The sequence below is a fragment of the Ptychodera flava genome, chromosome 5 (assembly GCF_041260155.1).
Source record: "Ptychodera flava strain L36383 chromosome 5, AS_Pfla_20210202, whole genome shotgun sequence".
Classification (NCBI taxonomy): domain Eukaryota; kingdom Metazoa; phylum Hemichordata; class Enteropneusta; family Ptychoderidae; genus Ptychodera; species Ptychodera flava.
In genome coordinates this window covers 8,714,704-8,729,684 of record NC_091932.1, presented here as the reverse complement: position 1 = coordinate 8,729,684, position 14,981 = coordinate 8,714,704, and the positions used below count along the sequence as shown (strand labels likewise).

General features: G+C 35.9%; 1 long non-coding RNA gene across 1 annotated transcript; it reads left to right on the top strand.

Moving 5' to 3' along the window:
* The first annotated feature begins 2,202 nt into the window (after positions 1–2,202).
* LOC139132927 (uncharacterized) lies at positions 2,203–13,396 on the top strand. The gene is made up of 3 exons (XR_011552490.1): positions 2,203–2,303; positions 9,802–9,951; positions 11,140–13,396. It is a non-coding gene; the product is annotated as an uncharacterized lncRNA (long non-coding RNA).
* Positions 13,397–14,981: the final 1,585 nt, after the last annotated feature.

Below are 14,981 nucleotides of genomic sequence, written 5' to 3'. Positions count from 1 at the left end.
TTTTCTTTGATAGTAGATATGTCTACCATTAACGTGAAGCACTACATAACTGTGAAGTAAGTACGTTTAATATCCAGCCTTTACGAAACTCAACTTTCTGGCGCCCTCACTGTCCAACCGCGCTGATCAGGTCAATGCAATCAGGGTCAAAGGTTGAGATGTAAACTCGCTCGCGTTCGAAGCAGTCATTTCATTTTCTTATTTCCATATCGATGTGGAACAAATCGGAGCCTGTTACGTGAAATCACCTGCGTTCGGTCCATTCATCACGGAGGTAGGTCAAGGAGATCGAAGCACAGGTACTGCCCCGCTAGCCCTGCTGCGTACGATGCTGTGTGTTCCGCTACAGCTAATAGCCCCGCTCACCACAGTGAGCGGGGCTATTAGCTGTAGCGGAACACACAGCATCGTACGCAGGGCTACTGCCCCGCTAGCCCTGCGTACAGGTCTGTGTGTTCCCGGCTACGGCCTCCGTTATATTATACGCCGGGAACACAAAGACCTGTACGCAGGGCTACTGCCTCACCTCCCCATCATAACTGCATCAGTGACGGCTTGCTCGCAATCGAGGCGAATGCCTGTGGCCAGTGTGGTTATATAACCTAGAAAGTAGCGGTGTGGGGGGGGGGGGAGCTCTTCACCCTTCTACCGTCTATGGGTATACACATTTGCAGTACTTAAAGGTGCAGCCAACGAACAATACACATTTAAAGGGGTCCTTACTATGATAAGATATATGTACATGACAAGTAATGTGAACTGACAAATTTTAAGTCATTAGGGTAATTAATTAGCTGTTCGTAATTTGCCCTCCAACTGAAAATTTTTCTACTTACCCTGCCGCACTCAAACTTCATTTTTATCGCTCCACACATATTTTTGCCTGTTTCCCCTCCCCACTGTGAATGTGTAAAGCTCCCCTGCCCTGTGGCGAAAAAAAACTTGCCGATTTTCCCTGCCGTCGAAAAAATTCCCCTAAAATTTTACTCTTTCCATTTCCCCTGCAGACATGAAGCTACCCTACCCTGTGATGAAAAAACTGTCGATTTTCCCCTGCCCTGAGAAAAAAAAATCCCCTAAAAATTAACATTTCCATGCAGACACATACTGCAGTGGCCTTGTATTTGGTTTCCATCTCGCAGTACATAGAGTGAGATGTGGGGTCACTCGATAGGCTAAGTAGTCTGGGTTACCTTTAAAATGTATAAGTACTCACTTGCACTGTGTCACCATCCCCGGAACCACCTTGGCTGAAATTTCCCTGTCCCCGTTTTAAAAGTAGCTTCCCCTCTCCTCGTTTTCCCCAAGCCCTGTCCCCAGGACAATCAACCAATATCTCCCTGCTGGACAATAAAAACTAAATTTGCTCCCTGCCACCTAAAAATATGTCGCCTGCCCTAGCAAAATTAAAATTCCCCCTGCCCTCAAAAATTGCTTCCAGATCAATAGCTTTTTTTGATGAATAGCTCTGTTGGCTGCACCTGTACTTAGTACTACACTGGCAACTTGCCAGGCCCCAGGTTCAAGTTTGCAAATTACTATTTCAGTCATAATTTTCAGTCTTTGTTATTCTCATTCAGCCTTACAGCAATAACATTGGAATAAAATGAAGCCTATGTCATCACCTTGCAGTGTGCTACTGGAAAATGAAGGGATCACTTGATGCATCAATTTTGAACAGTTAATACAATGTACACCCGAAAAATTGAAGAGACGTTTGCAATGTTTTGCATGCAGGTATGGCAATACTATTTCATAATATCTTAGAAAGCCATATCTAAGTCTTTGATTTCAAAAGAAACTTGAATAGTAAGGACAGGCTCTGTCAGCATTCTGTGTAAAAGCAAATAGCACTCTCTGATGAAAATGAACAATGAATGACCTTTTGTGACCTCAAATGACCTTTTGTGACCTCCAAGGATAGATTCAGCCATGTAAATGACAACACAAAGTTAGGGAAGCATGTCAGTTTTCAAATCAGTCAGTTCTTATTGTTAGAGATTTGCATCATCAATATGGCTGTATATGTGTTCATATTTAAACATATACATTTTCCATATAGAAGTTGCCGTGCAGCTATTTTGTAAATTCATTTTGAGACCAAAGATGTTTTTGTTCTACAATCATCATTTCCCAACAATCTATTTGTTTGATAACTTATATATGTGTGTTATGTTCAAGATTCTTAATCAGTCTGGCGTATGTACAGTTATACAAGTATATATTCCACCTGTCACAGGGAGCCTGTCTACATCAAGACTTCCATACTGCGAGAGAAAACTTTTGCTGGCAATCTCAGTAAGGTAAGGTTTGAACTCACAAACTTTTCATCCCCAGACCAGTTTTAGATTGGTGGATTTCATAAACTAACAGTTCAACAATAATGACACTTTCTGTACTATCTTGATGCTAAATATATTGCGTGGATTCAAGTTCAAATTCACAGAATCCATTTACAAATTTGGTAAAGGTAGTGATCAATATTATGTGTCATAGTTACACATGTTACATGAACACTGACACAATAAGCTTCCCTGAACACTGATAAATACTGATAGTTAGAACTTGTCAAAACAACAGATCAAAGACTTGTGAGTTTGAACATGAACCAAGGCAATGAATTCAGTGTCAAGATTGATTGATTGAAAGCCATAGTTCTAAGTTTGAATTAACCCTTTGAGTGTTGTAATTTTTCCCACCAAAATTTTAGTGCAACATCTTACCATTTTATGAATTTTTCTGTAATTTTATTGATAATTTTGGACCAAATGGACATCACATTTCATTGGCTACAGTTTTTTATCAAAATTTTGGCAAAAATCTGAAAAAAACAATCTGAGAAATCTGAAAAAAACTGACTGGATCACCATATTTATAAAAGGGGACAAAAATCTACCTTGGCACTCAAAGAATTAAAGACCATAAACAGCTTTCCAATAAATACACTTCCAACTTCTGTTTTGCAAAGAGAATAAAAATTATATCCCTGTTCGGGTGCAAAAAATGACTGCATTGCCTGGAATAGGTCAAAAGATTATGTCCTCTGTGATCCTTTCATCGGTGATAATTTGTAACTATGGACCCAACTTGGTAAATAAAAAATGTACTCTCTGCCATTTTCACCACAAATTAATGATCAGATAAGTACAGTCATTCTAATTGCCCCTTTAATAAAATACAATGTTGAAAACACTGTGACATCTAGTTGACAGTACTTTGCCAAGTCTGCTGTGTTAATGTTGTTAGGATTGATGAAGAATGAATTGTAAATACCTAAGTCTGGAAATAGTTCCCTAATACGATCATTTTATGAGCCAATCTACAATCTGTTACCATGGCAAATCTAGTGTGAATGCTAGCATTTGATACAAATAATGCATCAATGTTTGGATAGCCAATGCCTTAGGCCAAGAAAAATAAAAAGATTGTTTCTCATCCTAGACATATAGCAAAAATGATGCGGACATAGATTTTTTCTTCTCAATATTTTTTATTTTTCAACCAATGAGAATGCGCTAAAACAAATGTAGAGCAGTGTTGCTTTAGTAATTTTGTATTGCACAGTTCGTGGTTTGACTTTTGAAGCAATGCACAGTTTTGACAGCTTAATATAGCAGTGACATACATTGTATGTGTACAGGTCTGAATGGAATGTTAGTGTCAGTTATTTTGTTGACAGTTCTGTTTTATACAGCACTGTCGTCATATATTTTTGCGTTTTTTTTATTATTTTATTTCCTCATTAGCAGAAAAAAAGGTTGACATGGTGGGTCTGAATTGAGGCGTGCGAGGATGAGAAACAAACTTTTTATTTTTCTTGGCCTTATTGTTTGTGTTTATTAATTGGAAATGAATTTACTAAGAAACTGGCAATGTTATTTCAATAACCTACACATTGCCTTGCCTTGTATATCCTGGTATTTTCAACGGTAAACCAAGCTAACTCTGGTTTTCCATCTCCTATGATGTCAATAGAGCTAAACTCGCCTCGCGAACAGTCTCATTAGAATCCGAGGGAAAAATACCTGCACTAAAATGTCGTACAGGCAGTATAAAGTTTTACACAAAAAATAAAATTTGATACATTGAATACATTACATAGGTTGCTATGATTGCCAACACTTATGAAAAAATGTACTGAAGGTACTGTAATAATTTCTGCTTTAACTTGCCTTGCATTTGATTATCAAAGCCATTGCAAAATTGTGACTTTTTCCAATGGCCTCCTTCAATGAAAGTTGTTCAGTATTCTGCTTTTGAAATTCTTGTTGGCAAGTAAGTGAAATCACCAGAACGTTTGTTCTAGTTGGCCGTGAATTTGATTTTCTGGTGGTGATTCAGCAATTATTTACAAAACTTTACTGACATTGGTAACTTTGTGACATTAGTGTGAAGTGTACGGTATTATTTGAAATACACTAGAACCAGATAGCATCACATAAGTTGTACACATCGTTTGTTTGAGAAACGTGTGTGCTTTATCTTCCACCTGGTCATTTGTAAAACATGGACTTTTATACAGATGATATGAGACAACTATTAGTACATACTGAAATACAATGCCATGCAAGTGCAAATTGAAAAAGCTCTCAACATGAATCACTTTATTTACACCTTAAAATCTCCATTTTCATGTACACCGGATCACTGTTCCTCTTTCCCCATTGCAAACATTAAAGTTGGGTAGTACCATGGTGGTGATTGGATTAAAACGGGACACACATGGTAATCTGTTGTCAATGTGTAAAAAATATCCAAGATGGTGTGCATGCATATCGGATACATGGCATGCCCACCAACTTGGTTTATTTTACACATGTAGTGACTACAGATTACCATGTCTGTCTTGTTCTGTTTGAATTCTTTCAGTACCATGGTACTATAATCCTGTATAGCTTTTCTATGGTAGAATGTCAGTCCTGTACTGTGGACAAAGTTCATTCCCCACACCAGAATATGTGAACAGCAACACACACAGACACACACAGACACACAGACATGGATAATATGATGCATATCATATGGAGGCACATTATTCTGTTTAATTCCAATTATTATATCAAAGTATACAATCTTACATAAAATAATCTGTATTCCACATCTCTCTGCATTAACTAAATGTATGGCAATATTGATACCAACATTTATGATTTTACATCATATTATCAAATCATAAATTATTTCAGATCTACTGATCATGTATTGCTTGTCTGTAGCTATCATGTTTTATACATTTTTGCAATCTTAAATTAGTTTAGAGAATACAAGTCAAAAAGATTCATCATTTAATTTAAAATATTCAGCACTGATTGCAATGGAAATCTCATGTCTTCCCAAAATAAACTTTTATTAATGTTCCACTCACTCTAACTTTGATATATTTCCTGTTTTTGCTGATCATAAAATTGCTTCTTGTTCAGCTCTTAAAATCTATTATGTTTACATGTTAACACAGCTTTACCTGGTATGTGTGTAAATATCTACTAGTAGGTTATTGTCGACAGCTGAGATTAAGTTTGGACTAAAATTTGTTCAAAACATAATGAATGCATACAGTGCACAACTTCCACTTTGTGTTTGAAGTTGACTTTGTGTACAAAACGGTGAACGTACTCAAGGCAGAAGAAGAAAAAAGGAATTGTTCTCATTTCTTGTTTAAAAGTTACTAAATGAAAATATAAATCCAAAGAAAATATTGCAGCACATTATCAGTAACTTCTTTGTTATGTGCTAAAACTCCACTCCTTGTACAAACAAGTGAATTTAATAAAGACATTAAAAAACAGCAATGAAAGAATTAATTGTAAGAAAAAGGGAAAGTGATATTTTATATATTTTTCAAGTGTTTTCATTGAATCATGATACACCTGTGTTTGACCTGGTACTTTTTGACATTATTGAAGATTTTTGTAGAAAGAAAATCTAATAACAGCAAACCCCAATCTAATACTAATGAATGGAAATACAAGTATTTGCTATCCATCATAAAATATAATACATTTAATGGTGTTACTGGCAGACATGGTGAAATATACCATCTCCTCAAAATGGTTCTCAGCTTCTTATTTGCCAACATCAATCAAAAAACACAGTGTAGCATAATTTATTGTGATGTTATCACTGTACAAATACTTTGATGCTGTGGTTGTGACAGTCGGCTACAACCACCCTGCAAGGTACATCATCTGTCAGTGCTATACCAGTGGGGTACTGCAGCCCATCACTTTCACTATCAATACGACAAACAAACTTGCCACTACTCTCAAACTTCAAAGACTGCTTGGGTTATCAGTAGTAACATAGACATATTTATCACTATCAATTGATATTCCCATTGGGTATCCCATCTTCCCATTTACAAGACGACAATCAAAGGAATACAAATACTGGTCGTGTGAATTGAATACATGGATACGTTGGTGACCATGGTCTGCTACAAATACCATTCCAGTACTTCCTATGACAACACCCCAGGTCCTATTTAATCCCCTGTGACCTTTACCATATGTCCCAAATGACCTTAGATATTTGCCATGTTTTGTATAAACCCTAACACAATGATCACCCTTGTCTGTGACATAGACATTGCCATCTACCGGACTAATTGCGATGCCATATGGATCTGTCAACTCATTGTGTCCAAAGCACTCGACGACATTTCCATTCTCATTGCTCATAACTACTTGCTTATTGTTGTCATCTAAACTATAGTATGTATTATCACTTGATATAGCTACATCACGTGGTGTGAAAGGCTTCTCAAACTCTTCGAATTTCAAAATTTTCTTAAACTTTCCCTTTGAAGTGGTTATCTGCAACCTATTATTGGCCCTATCTGCAGTGACAATGTCTCTGTCTTTGTTTACAGCCACACTCCAGGGTTCATTGAACTGTCCTTCAGCGTTTCCCATACTGCCAACAGCCTCCACCAATCCTTTGATGACAGGTATTATTATAGGACAGCCTGGTATTAATTGATCCCCTATTGTCATGGTAACTTGATATTCTCCATCCAGTTGTGCTGTTATTGTAACCCCTTGTGTGCCATCTCTGTGATTGGTTGCATCAATTTCTTCCCATGATGCATCAGGTTTACTGACATTAACTCTCACCGATTGTTTAAGGATGATTTGCTTTCCTGTGGAATCTCTGGTTGTGATCAGTAGGTCTGCAGAGTCACCTTTCAGGAGTTGTTTTGGAATGTTTTCAACTGTACAACGTGAAATACACACATCAGATTTCAGTGTTCCCAGAATGTCGTGCTCACAGAATTCATCATGTGGTGTGAATGTGATGTATTCATGTTCAGCCTTTGCTACAGTTTCCATGGTAGTCAGTTGCTTGATGCGAGTGTCAACATCATCCTTTGTGGAGAGAAGTTGAGCCGCATTCCCATGATGCATCAGTGCCTCTACATAGCTGCATGCGCTCTTTATGTTACAAAGTTTTAATTCAATCTCATCAATATCAACTTCTGCTATTTTCATTTTCATGGTGTAATTGTTTTGTAGCTCATCTATTAGTCTCTGCTCTTCTCTCTTTATTTTCTCGATGATTTCTTCTGCTTTCTTTCTCACCTTCCTTTCTTCTCTGCTGCACTGCTCTGTAAGATCACTGTGCATCTGCTTGGCCAGAGTTTTGTTGTTTTCAGCTTCCTGTTCTTTCACTTTCAGTTTGTCAACCATGGCTTTCAGTTCTGTAAGATACTCATCCGCTGCATCTTTCAAGTCTCTGTGTACATGTTCTGGCATGTGGTGTGTAACAATGGTGCAGTTTGAACAGACAGGTACCTGACAGGTCTCACAGTAGAATTCAATTTCATTCTTTGGATGAACACTGCAATATTCCACTGCTTGTATGGCCACTGGACTGTCTGACTTGGCTTTTTCATATTCTTCAATGCTCATTAGCTGGTGTGTCTGTGTGAATGGTAGGTTTCTGTGTACCTTAACACAGTTGTCACAAATATAATGTTTGCATTCCACACACCTGTGAGTGGCTGTATTCTGTTGGCAACCTTTACACTTGATCTCGGCTTCCTGCATAGACCCCAGTCGATGCTTGAATATCTCTATCAGGTTGCTCATAAAGAAGTTGCCCTTTATTGCCGGCACGCCTCCAACAGGGAGCTGATATTGTTGTCTACATTCTGGACAGTTTAGAGAGCCAGTCTTCTTTACCAGTGTGGCTAGACATTCCTCGCAGAACGTATGCAGACATGGTAGAATTTTAGGAGACTTGAACTGCTCCAGGCAAATGGTACAACACAGGAAATCTTCACCAATTTCTTCCAGAACTTTTTGTGCAGGAGCAGCAGCCATTCTGCATAGATGTATGTGTCAATTAATCACCTTACAGGTACAGACCTGTTTATAAAGAGGGACCCCTTAGAATGATGGTGCTAACACTCTTCATAGCGTCACATGACCCATAGATGCATACAGTTCTGAACCTCTGCAAATTCTCTATTAACGCTAACATAAGGACATCAATGTGACCTAATTCTGGATCACATAATTCACCTTATGTTAATGTTGACACATGTGACTGTAGGAATGTTTGGGGTCATTCTGACTACAATGGAGGCAGGCTGGTGAGGTGAGGGCCATGCATAAGTACATGTAACTGTTGATAATAAATTATACTAATAACTCAGTCTCCACCCACATTGGCGGAGGGACGGCGTTAATACCAAATTTCTGTAAGATTATTATAAAACATCAGGCTTTAAAATTTGAACAAAAATAGTTTAGACTCAATTGCACCACAGTGGTTAATGTAATATTGAAGTAATCCATTCTGATACTTTTGGTTTCATATGTAATAACAATATAATAACCTTTTAACTATCAAATTTTGATATGTGCTGTTAACAATTTTTGCCAAATTGAACATTCAAATTATGAAAAAAGCATGAAAGCTTTCAAACACGTTAAAGAAGTTATATATATAAAATAATGTTTTGCTTTTTTTAGCTCCATTTGCTATACATGCAATTTTGAAAGCTAGCAATCAGTTGGACTTTTTGAAGTCTTTGTGTACCTTGTATACATGTAATATAGCCACATTATATTCATATGTAACAGTAATGTTTACATTTATGTACATGTATGTATGTTAGTACATATATGTCTGTATGCACCAGGATATGTTTAACTGTCCATTGCAAAAACTGTATAATCGCTTCATTGGTTGAATTTTGGTTCAATTGTTAAAAATGACCATAACAAGATGTAAAACATTTGAAATATGCTAAGAATTTGAAAATGGTCAGATTGCAATGATATTTGATTTGTTTTGATGTCAGAGGTGGAGATGTGGTAGATTTAGTCAATTTATAATGACAATATTATCTATGTATTCCAAGTTTTGCCTCAGTTCCCATATACACTGCACATAGCATAGGAATACAACAATTGGAATCAGTAATGTGTGGAAGTCTATCACTTACAAACACTTGAGACTGCTGACATCCATAACCAATATTTGCATATCTCATTTGTTTTCTTCAGTAAAGATAGATCTCTAATAGTCTGTAAAAGTGTTTATATTTGTAGCAGCCATGCAGTGTTATCAAACCAATCTACCAAATCACAAGTTTATTCTGTAAAAAGTGTAAAATTTGAGCATCAGTAGTGGTAATGGCATTGCACTGAGATTATTTCATAAATTTAATGGCAGTGAAATTTTATACCGAATGATGCAACATTACTCTATGTAATTAAACCATCAAAATATCAGACTCATGAATGAAATTAATGTTGTAAATCAAACATCTAATCAGGACATTTTCTCACACAGTTGTACTTGACTGGTAGACCACTTTATAGCATCTTGGTGGCAAGTTTCCTGATGACGTGAGGTTGCTGGACTGTGTGGCACGGATTAAACAAAGGAAGGCCTCTTCAGAATAGAGTTGAAGGAATGGAGAGATAAGCTAGCCCATCTGTGGTGAGTGAGAAATTTTCTTTTGTGTTATCATACTATTATTTTGGCATATGTGAGATTACTGTGATAAATGTGAGATTACTGAATTGTGTACATGTTATCATTCATTCGAATCTAGAAAAAACTAAATGAATTGATACAGACAATTTGGTGTGCCAACAACCAGGTAAATTGAAATTTTTTTTGCAAATTAATCCATTGAAAAGTCTTGATAACAACTACCGGTACAGTAATATGGACAGACCAATTTATAAAATATGAGTTTTCAATTCAAATCACAGTGTGTGTGTTTCTTTATTGAAAAAAGCAAAAACCAGCCTTAACATACTAAAGTGAACAACATTCTTTGATTTTCTCAAATATTTCAATTCAATATGTGCTTCAAGTTCCTGCTCCGACAGGATGAACTTGCACTTTTGTGCCAATCAATTGAATGTCCAGTAAATCTAACTTTTGATGATTTTCGGTTCCATGATATATATCAATATATATTCATGAATGTATATCAATTGCAAGCTCTTATTAAACTCTTAAAAGTACGTTGAAACAACAACGGTTACCATTGAGTTTGTCAACACAACATAAAATGCACTGTTATTGTTAACATTTGAATTCTTGTCCAAACCAGAATTCACTAGTAAACAATAACAATACAGTCTACAAATGTACAGGCCAAGATGATAAACCGAATACAGTGTATATCAACATGCTCTGGGGAGTAGAATATGAAACCCTGGTTGACATTTAAATAAAAAATAGTGACTTTAAAAACTGATCAAAACTTACAGCCATTCCCTCTAATTGACCAGCTGCTGTCATTGAAAACTTCAAGATGACACTCCACTCACAGTCATGTGGTGAGTCATCACTGCTGCTAAACTTATAGCCCCTTGATATTGGGTTTTCTCAAGCAAGCTGGTATCCCATGATGCAATTCAGCGATACTAATTTTTGCTACTTTCTTGCCGCATAGCAATTAAGCAGAATGATTATACATAGTATCATAAAAACTAACCCTATGGCTTCGGGAATCCCTGACTTTGGCTGCCCAGCTGGACTTGATGGAAAGTTCTAGTAAACTAAATTACCAAACTTTAACCCCCTTGTTGCTTGTTGAAATGGCAAATGCATTTTCACTCTAATTTCCATTTACTGGTCATTTATCTGACGCTTAAAGTATTTCTCTTGCAGATGATGTACATGATAGCATACAAGGAGTTTCAACCAGTCTTACCAAACTTTTAAGTGGATTGACAATGGATTTAAAGCGGATGATATAATACAGAGATCTTCCTTTAAACATCTGAAACGGTTGCTTAAGTCTGAATATATGTTTATGTGACCATCAGTACAATACAAACAGTATGATAGAAAAAGTACATGAATGGGTTAAAGAAATCAATAAAGTTAAAGGCAAAAGTGTCTGTGAACACTTTTCTAAACACTCAAATGATCTCAAGTAAACATTTCACTCCAGAATGTACTCAGCTTTACACCATACATTATGTTGTTCAAAGTTTGCTTTTGTCCATTATGTTCTGGGAGGGGGTACATTATTGCGTAATCTTATTTGAAGTGCTAAAAGACGTCATATATGAGGTTGACATGTCTATTGGCCCTAGTGGCTTTCTGTGATTTACACTTCACCACATTCTTTCTTTGCCAGATGAAATAAATTAAACTTTTACTCTGTGGAAGATTCTTACCCATCATGCATTATCCATATCACAAACATTACATCAATAATTTGTGTGTTTTCATTGACATAGAAATTATTTCAATAATTCTTGACTCAATTATTGTTTCACTGATTGAGTGTTTTATTTCCTACTAAAAGCTAAAATCTTTACCTTTCATACACATTACTGAGAAATCGTTGTACTTTATAAATTTATTGCAAGTAGGATTACTTTGTTCTTGTGAAAGTTTGAGCAAATGAAAGAAACTCTGTGATTGCTTGTGAAAATAATGGATGATAGTTTATATCAATTTTAAGATGAAAGTAAAACACCATTGGTGCTGAGACCCTTGAAGAAGGTAACTGACAGCAGTTCCTTACACTAATGTAATGATTGAAAATAACTGTAAGATACCATTATAGACTTAGAAAATAAAAGTGTAAATGCTTATCTAATTTTCACCATTTCTTTGTCTTTCCTCATGGCTATCAACTTTGACTACCAAATGTAGGTTGAATACAAAATATGGTTTTGTTGAGTCAAAGGTCATACATTCCACTCAAGTATAATATGAACATTTATACTGTGCACTGGTAATGGCATTCTGTGGATAACTTTTATGTATGTTTCAATGTCATATTTATTTCATAGTTATTGTAGTTTTGCATCATTTTATTGCAAGACTATTCTATTGAAACATATTTCAGGAATTTCATCTTTCTCATCAGTTAGTACATGGCACTTCATGACTGATTTTATCTCAAATTGAGGATTTAGAACTTTGACAGTTTATTGCATCGTAAATTATAAGCATTACTCAACAGATTTACACAATTATATCTATAAAGAGAGAATGCTGTACAGATGACGGTTTCTGATTTGAATGAACCCAATTGTTATCAAAGAGAGACCCATAGAGAAAGAGAATGATGTGATGAATTCACTGGTAATTGCAACTGACAGTTTGTATAGCTTGTCTGAAACACATTTGGTGTGATATCAGAAAAATAATGATTTTTTTTTTAATTTTTCTTTTAGCTTATTAGTATTTTTTGCACACTTTGCTTGTTATATGGTATTTTCAATGCTGAATTTATTAACACTACAAAATCTTCATCACATCAGCAGAGTAGACGGTCAATTTATTTTGACAAGCAGAGTAAGGAAAGTTAAAGCTTAGCTTAGAACTCAAAATGATCACTCATAAATGTTGACTATGACATCAATATAGGGGCACAAGCCTCGCAGCTTGGGTAGCCTAATAATCATAATAATAAAAATAATACTTATCATGCTACGGGGATGTGACCTGGTATGAGCGTGGGGGTCAGACCGATGGAAACCAAACAAACAGTGAAATATGCGTGACTCAAACCCAGGGGATGTATGACATTATATGAGCCTGGGGGAAGTCGGACAGACGGAGAATGCACGGACCAAGAAACATGAATGGATATAGGGGATCATGGTGATATGATGCAAGCTTGGGAAATCAGAACGGAATAGACAATGATCCATGCATAGGATATAAGCTAAACCAGATATGACTGAATGGGCTCACGTGTTTTACAAAAGGTTCATTAATAGTAGTATGCGTCACAGAACATTCAGATATCTGTCAGATCATTATATGTAGCAGGTTTCATCAACTTTCGCACAGTCAGAGCTAATTCACTAATTAAAAATTTTTATTCAATATGCAAATAAGCTGTTTATTAACTTGACACTGCCCAGTTCTTCATGGGACAATTAGATATCTATCAGATCAACATATGTAGCACGTTTCATCAAATTTAATGCTGTAATTGTGGAGTAATATCCCTAATTACCAAGTTTATTAAATATGCAAATGAACCCTTAATTAACTTGACACTGCCAAATGCTTCTCAGCACAATTAGATATACGTAAGTCAATATTTGGTGCATGTATCATCAAAGTTGGAGCAGGAATGCCAGAGTAATGTCTCTAATTACAAAAGTTCATTAAATATGCAAATGAGCAGATAATTGACATGACACTCACAATATCATCATAATATTCTGAGATTGTCATATGTGAAAGTTTCATTACATTTTGTGCAGTATTCTGATGTAGGTCGACACTGTCATTATTGTCTCCATAGGGAAACCATTGTATGAAAGAAAATGATATGTCATAACTTTATTAATACGCAAGCCACACTAACCAAAATCTGAAACAGTTCTTGCAATTAGCATATGGTACCTGTGTACCAAATCTGACTTGAATCTGTTCAGGCGCTTTTGAGTTATTGTCTAAACAGACTGACAGACTGGCACACAGACAAACACACACACACATACACACACGGACAGACAGACAGACAGACATCGCTATGACATCGCTCACGTGTATGAACACGTGAGATAAATACTACAGAACTTGCCAAATGTTCAAGACTTTTTCCATGTTTGATAAGGAATATTTCTATGTTAGGTACGGAACGACAAAAAAATTTGATGATACAAAAAGATATAGCAACATGAAGCAAATGTCATCAGAGATGAGATAGTCTGAGTTATGGTACTGGACCTAAAAAATCTACACACTAGATGTGAACTGAATGTGCTCATGTGTTTTACAACAGGTTCATTAACTGTAGTACGCTTCACAGAACAATCAGATATCTGTTATATCGTTATATGTGGCAGGCTTCATCAACTTTGGGACATGCTCTGAGAATTAAAACACTGATTACAAAATTTTATTAATGTATGCAAATGAGCTGATTATAACGTGACACTGCTCAATGCTTCATGAGACAATTAGATATCTATCTGATCAACTATGTATAACGTTTTATCAAATTTAGTGTTGTAATTTTGGAGTAATATCGCTAATTACAAAGTTCATTTTATATGCAAATGAACCCTTTATTAAGTTGACAGTGCTCAATGTTTCATAGCACAAGTAGATATTTATCAGATCAATATCTGTAGCAGGTTTTAGCAAATTTGGTGCCGTAATTTAAGATTTATATACCTCATTACAAAGTTCATTAAATATGTAAATGAACCCTCAACTTCACACGACCTTAATGCTTTACACCACGGTTTGATAACTGTCGGATCAGTATGTGCAACAGATTTCATCAGATTGGTGCAGTTATTTTGGAGTTACATGACTAATTACAAAACTTCATAATATATGCAAATGAGCTATTTATTAACTTGACACTGCCCACTGCTCCTAAGTACAATAAGATCTAAATCATATCAACATTTGTTGCATGTATCATCAAATTTCAGGAATTTCAGAGTTATTTCACTAATTACAAAAGTTCATTAAATATGCAAATGAGCAGATAATTGACATGACACACAGCATCATCATAA